This window comes from Mixophyes fleayi, chromosome 1 (assembly GCF_038048845.1).
Source record: "Mixophyes fleayi isolate aMixFle1 chromosome 1, aMixFle1.hap1, whole genome shotgun sequence".
NCBI lineage: Eukaryota > Metazoa > Chordata > Amphibia > Anura > Limnodynastidae > Mixophyes > Mixophyes fleayi.
The window spans coordinates 382,416,810-382,434,513 of NC_134402.1; positions in this window are offsets into that span (position 1 = coordinate 382,416,810).

The window sequence follows — 17,704 nt, forward strand, 5'->3', positions numbered from 1 at the left end:
GCTGCGGAAGTCTTGTGGCGCCTAACAATTAAAGGATAATAATAATAATAATAATAATAATAATAATAATAATACCCATATTCTCCCTGGCTTCACTTTAAAGACAATAAATAGCAACCTTACTGCAAGTCATCAATATACAATACACAATATACATATTTACACTGAACTACAATGTCCCCTTAGCCACATGTTATTGGACAATGCAGTTGTAGTCTGGTGATGTGGGGAACAAAAGCATGGGCTATAAAAAGTACTTGCTATAATCCACATTATGTGAGAAATGAGAAACCGAATGGTCACAGGGTTATCACACTCATTTTGTCACACTTGGTATATTAGCTTCTAGTGGTCACTCGGGATTCATGTATTTACCTTTAATCATAATGTTTAGCAGTAGGGGGGCTGAAGGTGGGGCGCAGTTTAGCAATATTTTAGGTTCATTTGGTTAAAATTGAGGGCTAGGGGGCGGCATTTGTCTTTCTCGCCCCAGGCGCTAGAATTCTAAGTTACGGCTCTGGTCTGTCAGCCCTGATTTTGGGGGACTGCCATAGCAGTAAGGACTTTGGTCACACATCTCTCTCATGTCACAGGAGATATTACACTTTATTTTCTAGTTCTGTAAGGTGATTCCAGTTGATAAAAAAACAACTATGTATAAAACTTATTCATTACTTTCAAAGTTGTATCTTTTTATAGTTTTGGCTCCATCTTAACTTAAAATGAGAAAAATTAATTCTCCTGTTCCACCACTGACTTTACATGTCAGTATTTTAGATTATTATTTGACTCATTTATACACTTATTTACATTTTAAGGCTCCTAGCATTTTGTTGCTATTGGTAAATTTTCATATCTAGTCATGATTTTTTATGCTATGTTTTTTTCAGCCATTTTTCTATTTATACACATTTCAGTAAATGTATATGTATTAACAATGTTAATCCTGTTTCTTTGGTCTGGTAGACGATAATTAGAGTTAATTAGCATCATTAATAAAATTAAAAATATTATATAGTAGGGCAATGAGAGTGTAATAAAGATGTAACCATGGAATAATGATAGTTTAATAAATATTATATGGGGAATAAAGTTAAATATTAGCTTATTAACAATATACAATAAGAAGCAAATTTACTAATATAATCGCTGTTCCATTTGTAGTATTTATTTTTCATTTTAAGACTTTCCTAATTAAACTTTGCTATATGTGTAAGCAGTGGTCGAAGTGGGAATTTAGAAGTACTGGTGTGGAACTTCCACTTTGAAATGAACAGCTGGGGCCTGGGGGCTGCCTAGCTTCCCCGAAGATTTAGGGATGTTCATAGAGTGAAATTCATTTTAGATGCATTTTAACACTCTATAGTATGATATAAAACACATTAAATGATGTAAGGATATCCTCCTTGTGTCCCCAACCTTTATTGTGTCCAATTACCTTTCCTCTGTGTCCCTCCACTCTCCCTCCTGTTTCCTTTGTGTACTTACATTTTCCCTCATATCTCCATATTATAATAAAACTATCCAAAATATCTCTTTTACATCTTCCATGTTAGCCTTCATTTTTCCCTTATCTGTTTCCTTTCTCTGTTCCTATGTGCCCTTATCTTCATGCGAGTATGCCCCTCTCTCCCTCCCTACCTGCTCTCCTATGTGCCTTCCTACCTGCTTCTCTTGCTCTACCCTTACTCCTAGATCTATACTTGTTCCTGCTTTTATTATTCTCTTTCACTAGCTAATTGACACTGCAGCCTCCTTCTGCACTCTGTGCCCCGCCTCCAATATCACGCTGTGTCCCTGAATCCATCAACACACTGTGCCCCCACATTCTTCATCACACTGTGCCCCCTCATTCATACACTGTGCCCTACATATCCCACTGTGCCCTAATTCATGACACTATGCCCCCTCCATCTCACACTTTGACCTTTCTATATATCACCCTATGCCCCCTCCATATATAACACTGTGCCCTCTCCATATATCACGCTCTGCCTCTCCATATATAACAATGTGCCCCCTCCATATATAACCATTAGCCCTCTCCATAGATCTCCCTGTGCCCTCTCCATAGATCACCCTGTGCCCCCTCCATCAGTAGCCTGTCACCCTTAGTTCTATAATTAAATTTCTGTGACCTTCTTTCTTCTGTCTTCTTCTCTTCCCCTTTTTGTCTTCTGTGTTCTGTGCTCCCGGGTCCTCTCCGCTCCTGGCTGCAGTCTCACTGACTGTCGGGCATGACATCATCACGTCCCGACAGTCAGTGAGAATTTAGCCAAGAACAGAGAGGAGCTGGGAGCCGCTGCAGGATGCAGCACAAGCTGGGAAGGCAGGCGGAGCAGAGTGCTTCTCAGATATGGCGCTCCCCCTCCTTGTCTGATCACCGCCGGCAATGTCATTGAAGAACTTTGTGCACTGTGTAAGTGCAAAAAGTCTTTATAAAATTGAGCCTCCCTATTTAAAAGGTGTGTCCAAGGTTCATCTTGTTGCATGCTTCTCAGAAATAGAAATGTAATTGTTTGCAAAACCCTTTGATGCGGTTTTGTAAAATTACAATGTATATTAGTGTATCAGAACACATGGTTATATTCTGGCCGTGAGAACATTAAAACTGACAGACGCATAGCTGACATATTACATATATAGCAACATTAAGGATGGACAGCTGTAAGTTGAGCAAAGATAAAAGGTATTCCTTATATGTTACAGAGATTACAATCATTGAAAGTCTTTCTAATGATATGTCAATATAATATGAGCATATAGTATAGTTCTCTAGAGCAGGATCACTCAGTCTGTGGTAGGTGAAACACCGGGGGTATCTCAGAATGGTATCTTGAGTCTGGTAAACATATTTACTGTATAAATATTTAATAGAATATTTGCAGAAAGGGTGTAGATAGTTAATATTTAGAGATATAGGGATGTACTTGTTAAACAATTAAAGCATTAAGGGGTGTTTGGAATTGCTTTAGATATTATGGGGTGTTTTCGAATCATGTATGAGAATAAGGGGATTCTTGGTACAAAAGGGTCTATGAAGGTGGAAATAAGGGCTCCACCACACTGCTTGGGCACCAACTCAGTCATACAATATATATTTCACTGAGCACATTATGTTTTTTTACTGGCAGACAAAAATGTGACTTTTGTGACTGTGTCAGTAAAATGTCTGTCTGAGTGTAAGTACATTTACTGATGTACTTTAGCTGAAGGGCTGTGTTGCTCCTCTGTATGAAAGTTGGTATCTCATACATTATGTCAATACATTGGCCTGTTTATTTCCTAAGTGATCGTTATTTATACAGCACCATCATATTACATGAGCTGTATAGTATCTCATATGCTTTCCTGGGTCTAGAAAGCTGATGATTCCTGCCAAATCGCACAACTGATTAAATTAATATCAAATATTCCTGGTGGACATATGCAAACTTCCTGGTTTTCAATTTAGCAAAGTAAAATTGGTTTACAGATTCTGAAATTAAGCCAAATTTCAGAGATTTGCCTCCAGTAAATTAATTCGCAAAAAATTATGAACCCTAGAGATTCAGTCATCATTGAACACTTCCACTCTGTCATTATTTTCCATGAAAGCTGATCCAAACTGATAATGGGACCAGCACCCCCCCTCCCTTCCCCCTTCCAATAGATCTCTGTTCCAAACCTGGCTGCACTGGACTAGCGCTGCTTGAAGCACAATAAATAATTACAAATGTGTTACATACACAATACACTGTGTAAAGAGAATATGTAAATAAAGCTCCCTGAACTTCTTTAAAATGGTCGCGGAACGAGAGCATTAGGATCAATCAAATTCCGCAATGTCAGTAATCAATCAGAATCCTCAAAGCAGGGAGTTCATGGGACTCTGAGTTTTCTGTACAGTGCTGCGGAATTAGTGGTGCTATATAAATAGCTGATGATGATGACTCCACTTCAGCACCTATCAATTACATGATGGCCGCTTGTGAAGTGATGGTAATGCCACTGTAGTAGTCCCTATCTAGTAAATTACCCTGGCCCTCACAGCCAAAGAGGGTTTTACCATGTGGCTTGTAGTGGTCGGCTGTTTTTTTGTATCCAATCCCTCCACAGTCCTGCTCCGATCAGTATGGGGACTCCATGCTCTTCACTCTGGTATAGTGGAAACTAGACAAGACTGTCTAGTGCAGAAGCTGGTTGAGGACTGTTAATATAGCTTATTTAAACAGTGCACTGTGCATAGAGACTGTTTTAATAGAGTGAGTGCATCTGCATATGCGCTTCTCTGACAAACTGTCTGTTATTTTCACTCTTGAATCCAATGTAAATTTATGACTTTTGTGCCAAAATTTGTCTGAATCGCTGCAAACAGAATTTCTGGGATCCCAACAACCCTGGTTAGATCCAAGAAGTCAATATGGTTCAAACCAATAACTGCAAATAGTTGACACAATATTTTATTGTCTTATGAAAATCACGACTTTCGAATGTGTTTTGGTGGCGGATTTAACATGACCATTTGTGGACCCTTAAAGCCTGGCATAAAGTCAGACACACTTTCAAACTTACCCCAACTTCTTATAAAGTTATTTAAATGTATTATTTTGGAAAACAAATCCTATGAGCAATGGACTAGATCAAGTCATCAATCTGCCCAATTATGAAGCAAAATCATTTAAAATTGCTGTGCTGCTTTATTTAATATAACATTTGAGTAGGTTATCCCACCTTCATCTGTAACGGTCACATTTGGACATTCAGTAATAGTCGCTATCTTCATGTAGAACTCCAGTATACCTAAATGTGTGCACACTACTTTTATTTTTATCAGGTTTCATAAATTTCCCATATAAAGAAACACGTGTTAACTGCATATGTGTGTGGATCATTAAGGCTCAAGTGTCTCCTTATTCACCAGAGTGTATACAGCAGTCTTTAAGGTGATTTGTTTTGAGGGAGGGGATGAGAAATGCACACAGTCACGTACTAATAAAATAGTCTTGTGTTAGAACTCATAGCATCTCTAACAGGCCATTACCACACTTCTCATTGTTTTAATCTTAGTGGGAGGTTGTCTTGGAAACTTTCTTTACACATTCAGTACAAAGTTTGACAGCACCTTGGGGAAAGCTGAGATCAAAGAAAACATGATAAGCAAATGACATAAGGGTAAATTCCATCCAGTGTAGGAAGGAAACCTGTTATTGTATCTCAAATTACAATGTGTTGTGATGGAGGTTTGCTAGTCATGGATGAGCACTTTTTTAAGATGAATGTGGTATTTATTTATAAACCATTTAGAGAGAGAACCTTACCGCTAAGAATTGGGGGAGAATAAAAAGCAGTCCAAAAACAAAACTCTACCCAAGATAAAAACAGTTGTTCATAGAAACATAGTTATCATTAGATGCAATTGTACCAGGATCAGAGCACCAACCGCAGTAATTTTTGTGGTTTTACAGAACCGCACATTGCTGAACGATTTAATGTGCCGTTTGAAAAATGTGAGATTTACTAAACCACACATAAAAGTTCGAGTTTTTAAACTGCACGGTTAGAAAACGCCTTCCTAATTTTTTAAATGGCACACATGATGTTTGAGCTATCCTGTCTGTCACAACAGAACAAAACAATAAGTATTTATTAAGGAGATAACCTCGACTTATTAATTATGGGGGCAATAATGATTTATTAAGGACCCTATATAAGTTTATGATTTTATTAAGGATCCAATGTTCATTTATTATTTGTCAGGGTTCCCAAGGTAAGACCACAGAGAGAAAGTAGGTGAACAAAGTGGTTTTATTAGAAACACAGGTAATACAGGTTCAGGATGCAATAACTGGTAAGGCAGTAATATAACCACAGATCTTAACAGCAGAATAGACAATACTGTAAAGTGATGGTGAGATGCAGTAGCCAGTGGGTTGCTGGGTGGATAACTCTGGTAGAGGAGGAGAGATAAGTAGCCTGCGGATTGCAGGGTTAGGTAGCTCTGGAAAGGTGGTGAGGTGGGTAGCCTGCGGATTGGAGGCTCAGATACATCTGCAAAGGTGGTGAGATGAGTAGCCTGCGGATTGCAGGGTTGAATAAGGCGGTGAGAGGAGTAGCCTGCGGATTGCTGGGTTGGATACCTCTGGAAAGGTGGTGAGAGGAGTAGCCTGGGGATTGCAGGGTTAGATACCTCTGGAAAGGTGGTGAGATGAGTAGCCTGCGGATTACAGGTTTGGATACCTCTTGAGAGGTGGTGAAATGAGTAGCCTGCGGGTTGCAGGGTTGGCTACCTCTGGAACGGTGGTGAGAGGAGTAGCCTGCGGATTAAAGGGTTAGATACCTCTGGAAAGGTGGTGAGAGGAGTAGCCTGCGGATTAAAGGGTTAGATACCTCTGGAAAGGTGGTGAGAGGAGTAGCCTGTGGATTGCAGGATTGGATACTTCTGGAGGAGGTGGTGAGAGGAGTAGCCTGTGGATTACAGGTTTGGATGCCTCTTGAGAGGTGGTGAAATGAGTAGCTTGCGGGTTGCAGGGTTGATACCTCTGGAATGGTGGTGAGAGGAGTAGCCTGTGGATTGCAGGGTTGGATACCTCTGGAAAGGTGGTGAGATGAGTAGCCTACGGGTTGCAGGGTTGGATACCTCTGGAGAGGTGGTGAGATGAGTAGCCTGGAGACTGCAGGGTTGGATACCTCTGGAATGGTTGTGAGAATAGTTGCTTGTGGGTTGCAGGGTTGGATACCTCTAGAAAGGCGGTGAGAGGAGTAGCCTGCGGATTACAGGGTTAGATACCTCTGGAAAGGTGGTGAGATGAGTAGCCTGATAATGCTGAAACACATGAGAGCAGACAACAGGTAAAGGTGGATGTAAGCTGAACAGGTTACACTGAGAAGCAATGAGTTGCAGAGAGCAAAAGCACAGAAATCCACACAGGTGTATAACTCAGGAACTGGATAGATGATGAGCTGTGTCTGCGGCACTGGAATGAACAGAAAAATCACAAGCCAGGTACACAGGTAAGTATAACCAGGAACAAGAGTCAAAGGATTGTTTTCTATCAAGTAGAGTGACATGATGATCTAGCCCAAGCTGCTGGGCGAGGCTGTCTTTTCAGGAGTAGTGGCAGGTGTAAATCATGCTGAGAAAACGAGCTTAGCTCAGCAGGAAGGGAAACAGTTCAAGTGCCACAGTGGCCCCTTTGGTGGCATGGTGGTACTGCAGGCTATATATATCCAGAAAGACCTCCTGCAGCTCCTATTTGCCAGGAGCTGCAGGAGGCAGATCGTGACATTATTTTATTAAGAATCCAATGTTGATTTATGATTTTATTAAGAATCCAATATTCATTTAATATTTTATTACACAGTAATATACTATTTAAATAATAATAATAATAATAATAATAATAATTTTATTTTTATGACATGGGCACCACCTTTTTTTTACCATTTACTAGTAAGTACCTAATACTTTGTCGAACTCAGCAAATTGGATAAAGGCATTTCAATTAATATCGAGCAAACTTGGTTGTCTTTGTCTGAAAATATGCGTAGAGCACGCTACGGCGTGGAAGGGCGTATCCAGCCACAACACGTGGCAATAACAGTTTTTACACATTTATACACATTCACACGAACACACACATTTGTAATTAGTACACATTAATTGTAGTTGCAACACATAGTTATTTATGTCAAAATATAGCAGTATTTATGTTTAATATTATAAGTTATATGCATGTTAGTGAAACTCAAGGTTCAGGTTGCAGGAACTGTGTCATGTTTAGTATTAATCCCCTTTTCATCAGCAGCTGTCTGGTTCATTCACCGAAGAGATCGCACATTGCATACTCTAGTTATTGATGTTAGGGAATAAAAGTTTAAAGTGATACCAACTGTAAAATGCTAATAGACTAGTTGAAACTGGATTATTGGTGGGAAAGTCAGAGCACATCCCCTGGAGAGATGGACCTTCCTGAAGCCTGGACCAATAGAAGCAAGCCACACCATCTGCATTGATTTACTGTATTTCTGACTGCATATAAGCAGGAGCTCTGGGCTTAGTGACCAGTCTTCTTTGACCACATACTTCAGACCTGAATGACTGTTCACTGGATCCAGGGTGCCTGCGATAAGTAGCGACTGTACTTATTTTTTATTTCGCTTGAATTATTCTACTTTTGGATAATAAATTACTTTGTGCTTTGGAAACACAAATCGAGATTCGACAATCGTTATTGGATAGCGACAAAACGTGCATAACAATTTGGGGGCTCGCGGTGGAAGTTACGCTACCGGACGATACACAAGACCTACGGATTTCGGTTCCTCAACATAGGGTGGATTGACGCGTCATATACGGGAAAGAACGCAATGTGTTCAAAACCTGTTTATCATTCTGTGTTGTGAAACCGAATGTCCGTTTTTGCATTATCTAAGGAGAGCTAACTTGAATCTAGGGACAAAAGAGAAAACTGTTTCTTTTTATTGTCATTTTGCGTTTTAACTATATTGCATTGCTTAGCGTATGTGAACTTCTTGCTTAGCGTATGTGAACTTCCGGTAGATTTGCCACGTGTTTAGACAATCGTTTTGATAGTTTGTTATACATGCATAGTATAATCACTTGTTAAAGCCTCTGAAACGTTATTACTATTGTTGGAAAGTTGATTTTCTGCGCAGAAAAGGTGTATGTTGTGTGATTCTGTGACTTAAATACACTAAGGTTTGATCTATTGTTGAATAGAGTGTCAGTTGCTGTCTGACGAGGCAGGTGCCCAACTGGTGTACAGTATACGGGGCAGGTATACTGGTGGCGGAAACAAAGGAGGTTTTCGCAAAGCGCGCCCAATAGTAATCGCAGCGTTTACTGATAATTAGTATCTTTAAGCGGTGCGATCTGACCGCACGGTAAGGCCGTGATTGTGACTTGGGAGAGCAGCTTGGAGGAATTATTTTGGCAAGACTGATAATTGACTTTACCAGATGCTGCCAGTTTTAATAAACTCAACAGATTTGTTGGAGAGGCAGGGTATCGAGGAGCTGATAGCCCTGTGGTCCGCATTGATATTTCTGTGTTAGGGATCCTCGTTTGGTGCGAGAGGAAGTGAGTGGATGTGGCTTGAGCAAATACGTCCACGGCCGTTAAAGATCTCTAGCGGTAGATTGCGGGTGACAAAGTATTTGTTAGAGAGGCAGGGTATCGAGGAGCTGATAGCCCTGTGGTCTGCATAGAGATTGCTATTGTTCAACATGGGTGCTAAGCATATGCTAGAGATGGTCGATGTACTGCCTAAGGAAGGGCCTATTGGTTCAGCATGATTTCTTATGTGTAAGAAATATGGTGCATAGGCAACGGCGTATTGCGACAAGTGGGTCAAGATGACCAAAGATTGTGCTAGGCCTTTCCCAACAATAGGGAGTTTTAATTCAGAGGTACTGAATAATGTTAAAGATAAGGTGTGGTTGATTAAATCAACAAAAGTGAGAACTAAACATAATGATTGTTTAAAGTTTTGGCAAATGGAAGGCAACACGTGGCAGAGCAGCGAGTGCACAGCGGAAGTAGGCGTGGAGAAAAGCGTGCACAGCGGAAGTAGCCATTGAGAAGCGCTGAGAACTATGCGCAAGCACGCCCCCGCCGCCCTATGTGGTAGGGGGCGTAAGTACAGCCGTTATTAAAAATGATAAGAAGGAAATTGCTAAGTTATATCCTGTTTTAAGTCAGTTTGAAGCAAGGGTTTCTGAAGAAGAGGATGAATGGATGGTCTAAAGGAAAACCTAAAGACAAGGGTACAAACCTCAACACCTGGTTGGAGGGGCAGCACGGTAGATTCTCTTAGAGAGATTGCCGTGGAGCATGACAAAAATTTTTTTAGAAAAAAGGAAGAGAAAAGTGACAGGTTGATGACGGTAAGTATACAAGCCTTAAAGGGAAGACACACACGGCCACCAGCATTTGACTTACATAAACAGAGATATAGAGTAGTGAAGTGTTTCAACTGTCATGAATCGGGACATATCATGAAAGATTGTAAAAAAGAAAGATACAATACACATTGGGGTGGGGCGCATAGATACCCAAAAAGGAGAGACACACATAGGTTAGAAGATTCACAACTACCAGCGCATATAATAGCATCAAATATTGAGTGGAAAAGTGATAGTCAGAGATAGGGGTCAGGTCATACCTGTAGTCTACAACCAGTGAGGTTAACTGAGAGTCTGAGGGAAGAACCTATAATGATAGTTGACATAGCTGGTGGGAAACAAACTTTTCTTGTAGATACAGGGGCGGCCAGATCAGTGATAACTTCTCCTTTTAATCTACAGGTGACTAGTAAAACTATTCCAGCTATGGGGGTAATGGGGAGAGTGTTACATTACCCTTTAACTAAACCCACAGAAGTTACTATCAGGCCTCTGCATACCAAGCATTCATTTCTCTTGGCTGCAGCAGCTCCTACTATCTTGCTGGGAAGGGACTTGTTATGCAAAATGGGATGTGTCATATACTGTACCCCTGATGGTGTATTCCTAGATATACCAGAAAAGGTCGTGCATGAGGTACAGGATATATTAGACACCCCACAAAGGTTAATGTTGCACTCTACCGTTATAGAACAAAGTCCATCTCAGGTAAAGGGGATGTTGCTGGAAATACTGGGTTCCCTATGGACCAAAGATGGACAATACACTGAAATGATGGCAAATGTAGCTCTTGCGAAGGTAAATCTAAAAAGTGGTAGGATAGCTCCAAAAATCCCACAGTTTATTAAAACCAGAGGTGGAATTAGGGTTGTATCCTGTTATTGAGAGGCTGTTGAAACAAGGGATTTTAATTTGAACATCCAGCACAGCAAAAAGTCCCATTTTCCCTGTAAATAAGAGTGGGGGGAGGGGCTATAGATTAGTCCAGGACTTAAGGGGAATTAATAAAGTTGTTGGGAGCCAATTCCCCGTAGTGCCCAATCCAGCTGTCATCCTCATGTAGATTCCACCGTCTGCTAGTCACTTTACTGTCATTGACCTGTGTTCTGCCTTCTTCTCAGTCCCTCTTTACCCTGACTGCCAATACCTCTTTGCATTCTCCTTCAGGGGGGTGCAATACACATGGACTAGACTTCCCCAGGGGTTCATTGACAGTCCCAATATTTTCTCCCAAGCCTTACATGACTGTTTGCAATCCTTTCAACCCCACAATGGGTCTGTTCTAATTCAATATGTGGACGATTTGTTGTTGTGCTCTGATTCTTTTATGTCATGTTTACATGATACTAAATTGTTGTTGCTTCATCTTTCACAAACAGGGCACAAGGTGGCAAAGGATAAATTACAGCCATGTCAGACTAAGGTCAAATACTTAGGACACTGCCTCACTAAGGGGCTAAGACACCTGACAACCGACAGAATTGAGGCCATACAACACATGACCCTACCGCAGAGCCAGAAGCAAATCCGTACCTTCTTGGGGATGTGTGAATACTGTAGATCCTGGATCCCAGGTTTTTCTATTCTGGCATTACCATTGCAGGAGCTAGTCTCTTCCTCAAAACCAGAACGTGTTGTACACACAGAGGAGTCAGAGCAAGCGTTCTTTAATCTTAAAGATAGTCTGACTAGAGCACCTGCATTGGGAATACCTGATTATGAAAAGCCCTTTGAGCTATACTGTACAGAAGCTGATGGTTGTGCAGCAGGTGTCCTCACTCAGAAACATGGTGACGCTAACAGACCAGTAGCATACTACAGTGCACAATTGGACACTGTGGCAAGATCACTCCCAACATGTCTAAGAAGTGTAGCAGCAACTGCTCTTCTGGTAAGTAAGAGCGAGGACGTAGTATTAGGACATTATTCAACTGTCTATACACCTCATGCAGTGTCAGCTCTGTTAAATTCAGCCCAAACCAGATATGTCTCTTCAGCTAAGTTCACAAAATGGGAACTAGCTCTGATGGCACCCTCAAACATCACCATCAAACAATGTAGCACCTTAAATCCAGCTACATACCTTCCATATGTGTCTCGAGAGACACAAAGGGTGGAAGGTGAGGAGACCCTGGTTGGTGATGAGTTTTGCAAGAATACTGATATGCATGATTGTATGGAATATCTGAACCAGACCTTTACTGCAAGGCCCGACATACGTGACACCCCATTAGAAAATGTAGATTTTGCGTTTTATACAGACGGGAGCTGTCATAGACAGACCGATACGGGAGAACTATGTACTGGTTATGCTGTTGTAGACGATCAGGACGTTGTAGAAGCTGGACCCCTTGGCCCACCTCACTCAGCCCAAGTGGCCAAACTAATAGCATTAAGGAGAGCGTGTAAGTTGGCAAAGGGTAAGTCAGCTAATATATATACTGACTCTAGGAACGCCTTCGGGGTAGTGCATGATTTTGGGGCCCTTTGGCGTCTTAGAAACTTTACGACAGCAGCAGGCACGCCAGTGGCACACTCACAACACATAAAAGGACTTCTGACAGCAATACAGTTACCCAAGACAGTAGCCGTCATAAAATGTAAAGCCCACACTTCTGAAGAAGACCCGGTGTCATTGGGCAACAACAGGATGGACGAAGCTGCTAAATGGGCAGCAGGGCAACCTATGACTGTATCGACCGAGACTATGATGGTTTTTCAGACATTAGACACGCAGAAATTAATTGAAATGCAAGATTTGTGTTCCCTACAGGAAAAGGCGGTTTGGAAGGCAAAGGGATGTGGTTAAGAGTCCTCAGGACTCTGGAGAGATGGACAAGGTAAGCCTGTGGCTCCCAGAACATACTACCCAAGCCTGGCTGAGGCAGCACACGGTCTGACTCACCTGGGTAAAGAAGGTATGTGTAAACTGGTGAGAGCATACTGGTGTGCTCCTGGATTTTCCTCTCAGGCTGGTAAGAAGTCAATGTCATGTCTTACTTGTTTGAGGAAAAATGTCGGGAAAACTATACCAATTGAGCCATCCCATAACCCTTCTACAGACGGACCGTTTCAGGTAATACAAATTGACTATATCCAATTACCACCTTACAGGAATTTCAAATATGTGTTAGTATGTATTGATGTGTTTTCTGGTTGGGTAGAAGCATATCCAGCAGCCACTAATACTGCTGTGGTCACTGCAAAGAAAATTGTTTAGGAGTTTGTGTGTAGGTACGGTATCTCTAGAATCATAGAAAGTGATATCTTCCAGAACATGTGTAAGCTCATGGGAATCAGTAGCAGACTTCACACCCCTTACCGACCACAAGCCAGTGGTAAGGTGGAAAGAGTAAATGGTACTGTTAAGAACAAGCTTGGTAAGATAATGGCTGAAACTGGGTTGGCGTGGCCTGAAGCTTTGCCACTAGTCCTCCATAGCATCCAAACCACTCCCAGACCTCCTCTTAATCTGTCTCCCTTTGAGATACTGTTCGGCCGACAACCTCATTTGATCGTGAGTCCACAAGACGACTTGAAGTGTAATAATGAAGTGACTGTGCAATATCTTATAAAAATGAGCAAACAGCTAAAACAACAACAAAAACTAAAAATGCTGTCACCTGGTATGCCAGAAACGTACTATCATGATGTTGAACCTGGGGAATATGTTATGATCTGCAATTTCTTACGCTCAGGTTCTTTAACAAACTGTTGGGAAGGCCCGTACCAAGTGCTGCTGACCAGTACCACATCACTGAAGGTTGCAGAAAGAGACACTTGGATCCATTCCACCCACTGCAGGAAAGTCAGTAACCCGGAGAATGTGCGAGATAAAGCTGAGACTGACGACACCGATCTGTCACTCGTAAACATGTTCCGGGAGACCTAAAGCCTGCAGTCAAGACACCTGAGCCAGAGACGTTGTCCAGACTATCTTCCCAGCAATGGAGTGGCGATTTTTGTTTTTTTTCTGTTCCAGGATTTTTCTTGTTTTCATTGTTTATATGACACCCTATTCTTGTGAAGGAGAATGGAGGACAGAGGCATGATCTGGTAGTGATACTGATGAAATGGATTTCGAGGAAAATTTATTAGAATACACAGAGCAGCCCATTACCAGACTTGGTCCAGGGGTTATGAAAAAGTCTGCTAGCTCTGGAACTCGGAGACAGTGTGAGGGGCTATTGTCTGACGAATATTGTATCTGTAAGTACTGTGACTCCCTAGTTGAAGAGAAGTGCATCCAGTGATGCCAGTCCAATAATAATCTGGACATGGGCGGGCATCCTCTAGAGGATTATCACTCCTTAGTGGGTAAGGTCCTAACCCAAACTGAGTGCTGGGTGTGCTCTCATGTGCCTCAGGGACAGCATAACATAGGACTAGTGCCGTTTCCATTAAATGTCTCTGAGGTCCTCGAATTAAGGGGAGGGAGATCCATAGAAGGGAAGTACAATAACACTAAGTCCCCTAGTCTGAAGCTTCGGCAATACTCCTTAGACCGGTCATTACTGTGTCTAAATATCTCACATGTAAAACGACTGGAGAATTGGGAAGCTGACCTGTCAGATCAGACAATGGACCGCCACGCTCATTTTGGAGGGAGACTTACAAGGTCACCAATAGGCGGAAATGTTGATTGACTCCATAAACTAGGACGTGTAACCAGACATAAGAAAGTATTCATTGGGAAAGTCTCTTTAAGAAATGGTAAGAAAGTTATCCACGCGGACACGTGTCTCGAACAAATGGAGACACTAGGCAGGGGTAGTTTTGTCAAAACCTTATGTGATATCATTAATGGGCATACTGTTCCCTATTCTCTCCCAGATGACGTGTACTTTGTTTGTGGGAGAAAGGCTTATTCCTGGGTAACTCCGAGTTCCAAGGGTTTGTGTTTCTTAGGTAAACTGGTTCCTGAAATCATGACTATTACACATGAAGAAATGGTTGGTATTCACAAGACCACATCCCCACCATACATACACACACACACACAGTATGAACATCATTGCAAAAGTAATATGATTCCTGTTGAAGAGCCCATAGCTACAAAATTGATTAGTGAAACCTCTGGCTTTCAAGTTATGGTCGCCTTAGATCTCACAGGACTGATCGGGGAACTTTAAATTTTAAGTATATTCAAGATCTAGCTAAATTTATAGATAATATCACCAAGATGTATGATGACACTTTCAGGTACACGGGAAGGGAGCTACAAGCGTATAACAAAGAATTAGTGCAACATAGTGGCAGGATTCGAACCCATGACTTCTGCCTCTGTGGACTGTTGCTCTACCTACTGAGCTATTCTGGCTGCTGGACAGTTCCTTGCCTGTATTCTGTGTTCTAGATCAGTTCCAGTGATCTCCTGATGTCAATTTCCCAGACGCCTTTCTTTGCCAACTGTGGACTCCATCCAACGTTCATTCCAAATCTTCCGGTTTCCACATCAATTCCAACATTGACTGATAGAATCACAAGTTTACAAGAGGTTCAAAAGAGGCTTATTGTCAATTTGAGAGAAGCCCTGGAACATTACAGGCAAGCTGCCAACAGACACCGTAGAGATTGACCCAATTTTCTTATTGGAGACAAAGTCTGGCTATCCACTAAGAACCTTAAACAGCAGATACCCTCACCAAAATTGGGTCAAAAGTTTATTGGGCCATTTAAAATCCTATCCCAGATTGGTCAAGTTGCATTCCGCTTACAACTTCCCGCCTCTATGAAGAAACATCGGGTATTCCATGTCTCTCTGCTTAAGCCATTTCAAGACAACCCCTTCCCTGGCCGTATTTCGGCCCCACCACCACCAGTCATGATGGAAGGCGATGAGGAATTTGTTGTTGAAGAGATCCTGGACTCCAGAATCCGCAGAAATAGGCTGCAGTACTTGGTGAAATGGAGGGGATATGGTCTGGAAGAAAATTTGTGGGAGCCTGCAGAAAATGTCCATGCCTCCAGATTAACCAGACTGTTTCACCAGATACACCCTAGCAAGCCAGCTCCTGAGACGTCCAGGGGACGTACTGGAAGGAGATGAGTACTGTCAGGATTCGAACCCAGGGCTTCTGCCTCTGTGGACTGCTGCTCTACTTACTGAGCTATTCTGGCTGCTGGACAGTTCCTTGCCTGTATTCTGTGTTCTAGATCAGTTCCAGTGATCTCCTGATGTCCCAGCATGCCTTAGCTCCACCCCCTTGACTTCCTATGAAAGCCTGGCCAGTTCCTGTCTCCAGTGCCTGATTATTGTTCTCTGTGTCTGTGATCTAGCTCCTGCTCCTGCTGCTGTTCCTGATTACCAGCATTTACTACTCGTGTACCGACCTCGGCTTGCCCTCCACTTCGCTTCTGCCTCAACCTTTGGACCTCTACGCCCCTCTGTCTACCGAACCCAGCTTGTTTGACCTTTCTTTCATCTCATCTCCTGTTAGCCAGCCTTCCTTCCTGCCACTGGGCTCCTATCCAGTCTCCGGACCGTGACACATAGACTGGTACTAAAATATCTCACCTCTATTACTGGTGGATATTGTGTGACATTGGCCATCCAGTTTGGTGTCAAATGTTGCACGTACATCACCAATAATACAGATGACCCCAAGGAAGTTATAGACCGGAAGATGGATAAAATTCTGCAACTTAAATGGGAATTTCGAAAGAACCATAATTCTTCGTTGTATGAGGTCGGGGAAAAGGTGGCAGGTTGGTTCTCATGGTTGAACCCTGTAAAATGGTTTTCCGGGCTAGGTTAGTGGGTACAGGAAATGGTTGGTAGCGTAGGTAAGCTCCTTCTCCTTATACTTGGTGTCATCTTAGTAATTGGCTTGTGTGTCAAATGTGTTGAAATGTGGAAAGCAGTCTTCTGAGGGAAACACTGAAAACGAGACTGAAATGGTGGTGAGGGATACTGAGATCATGGTCTGTGAAGAGGTACAGTACAATCCTGATCTCGAGAATGTAATTGGGTGATAGTTTATTATACTATCAAAGGGTGGAGCTGTCGAAATCAGCAAATTGGATAAAGTCCTTTCAATTAATATCAAGCAAACTTGGTTGTCTTTGTCTGAAAATATGCGTAGAGCACGCTACGGCGTGGAAGGGTGTATCCAGACACAACACGTGGCAATAACAGTTTTTACACATTAATACACATTCACATGAACACACACATTTGTAATTAGTACACATTAATTGTAGTTGCAACACATAGTTATTTATGTCAAAATATAGCAGTATTTATGTTTAATAATATGTTATATGCATGTTAGTGAAACTCAAGGTTCAGGTTGCAGGAGCTGTGTCATGTTTAGTATCATTTTAATCCCCTATTCATCAGCAGCTGTCCGGTTCACTCGCTGAAGAGATTGCACATTGCATACTCTAGTTATTGATGTTAGGGAATAAAAGTTTAAAGTGATAACAACTGTAAAATGCTAATAGACTAGTTGAAACTTGATTCTTGGCAGGAAAGTTGGAGCACATCCCCTGGAGAGATGACCCCCACCTTTGGATATTTTGGTTTGAACTGGCCTATGACCTGCAGTACACTGGACCTTCCTGAAGCCTGGACCAATAGAAGCAAGCCACACCATCTGCATTGATTTACTGTATTTCTGACTGCATATAAGCAGGAGCTCTGGGCTTAGTGACCAGTCTTCTTTGACCACATACTTCAGACCTGAATGACTGTTCACTGGATCCATGGCGCCTGCGATAAGTAACGACTGTACTTATTCTTATTTCGCTTGAATTATTCTGCTACTTTTGGATAATAAATTACTTTGTGCTTTGG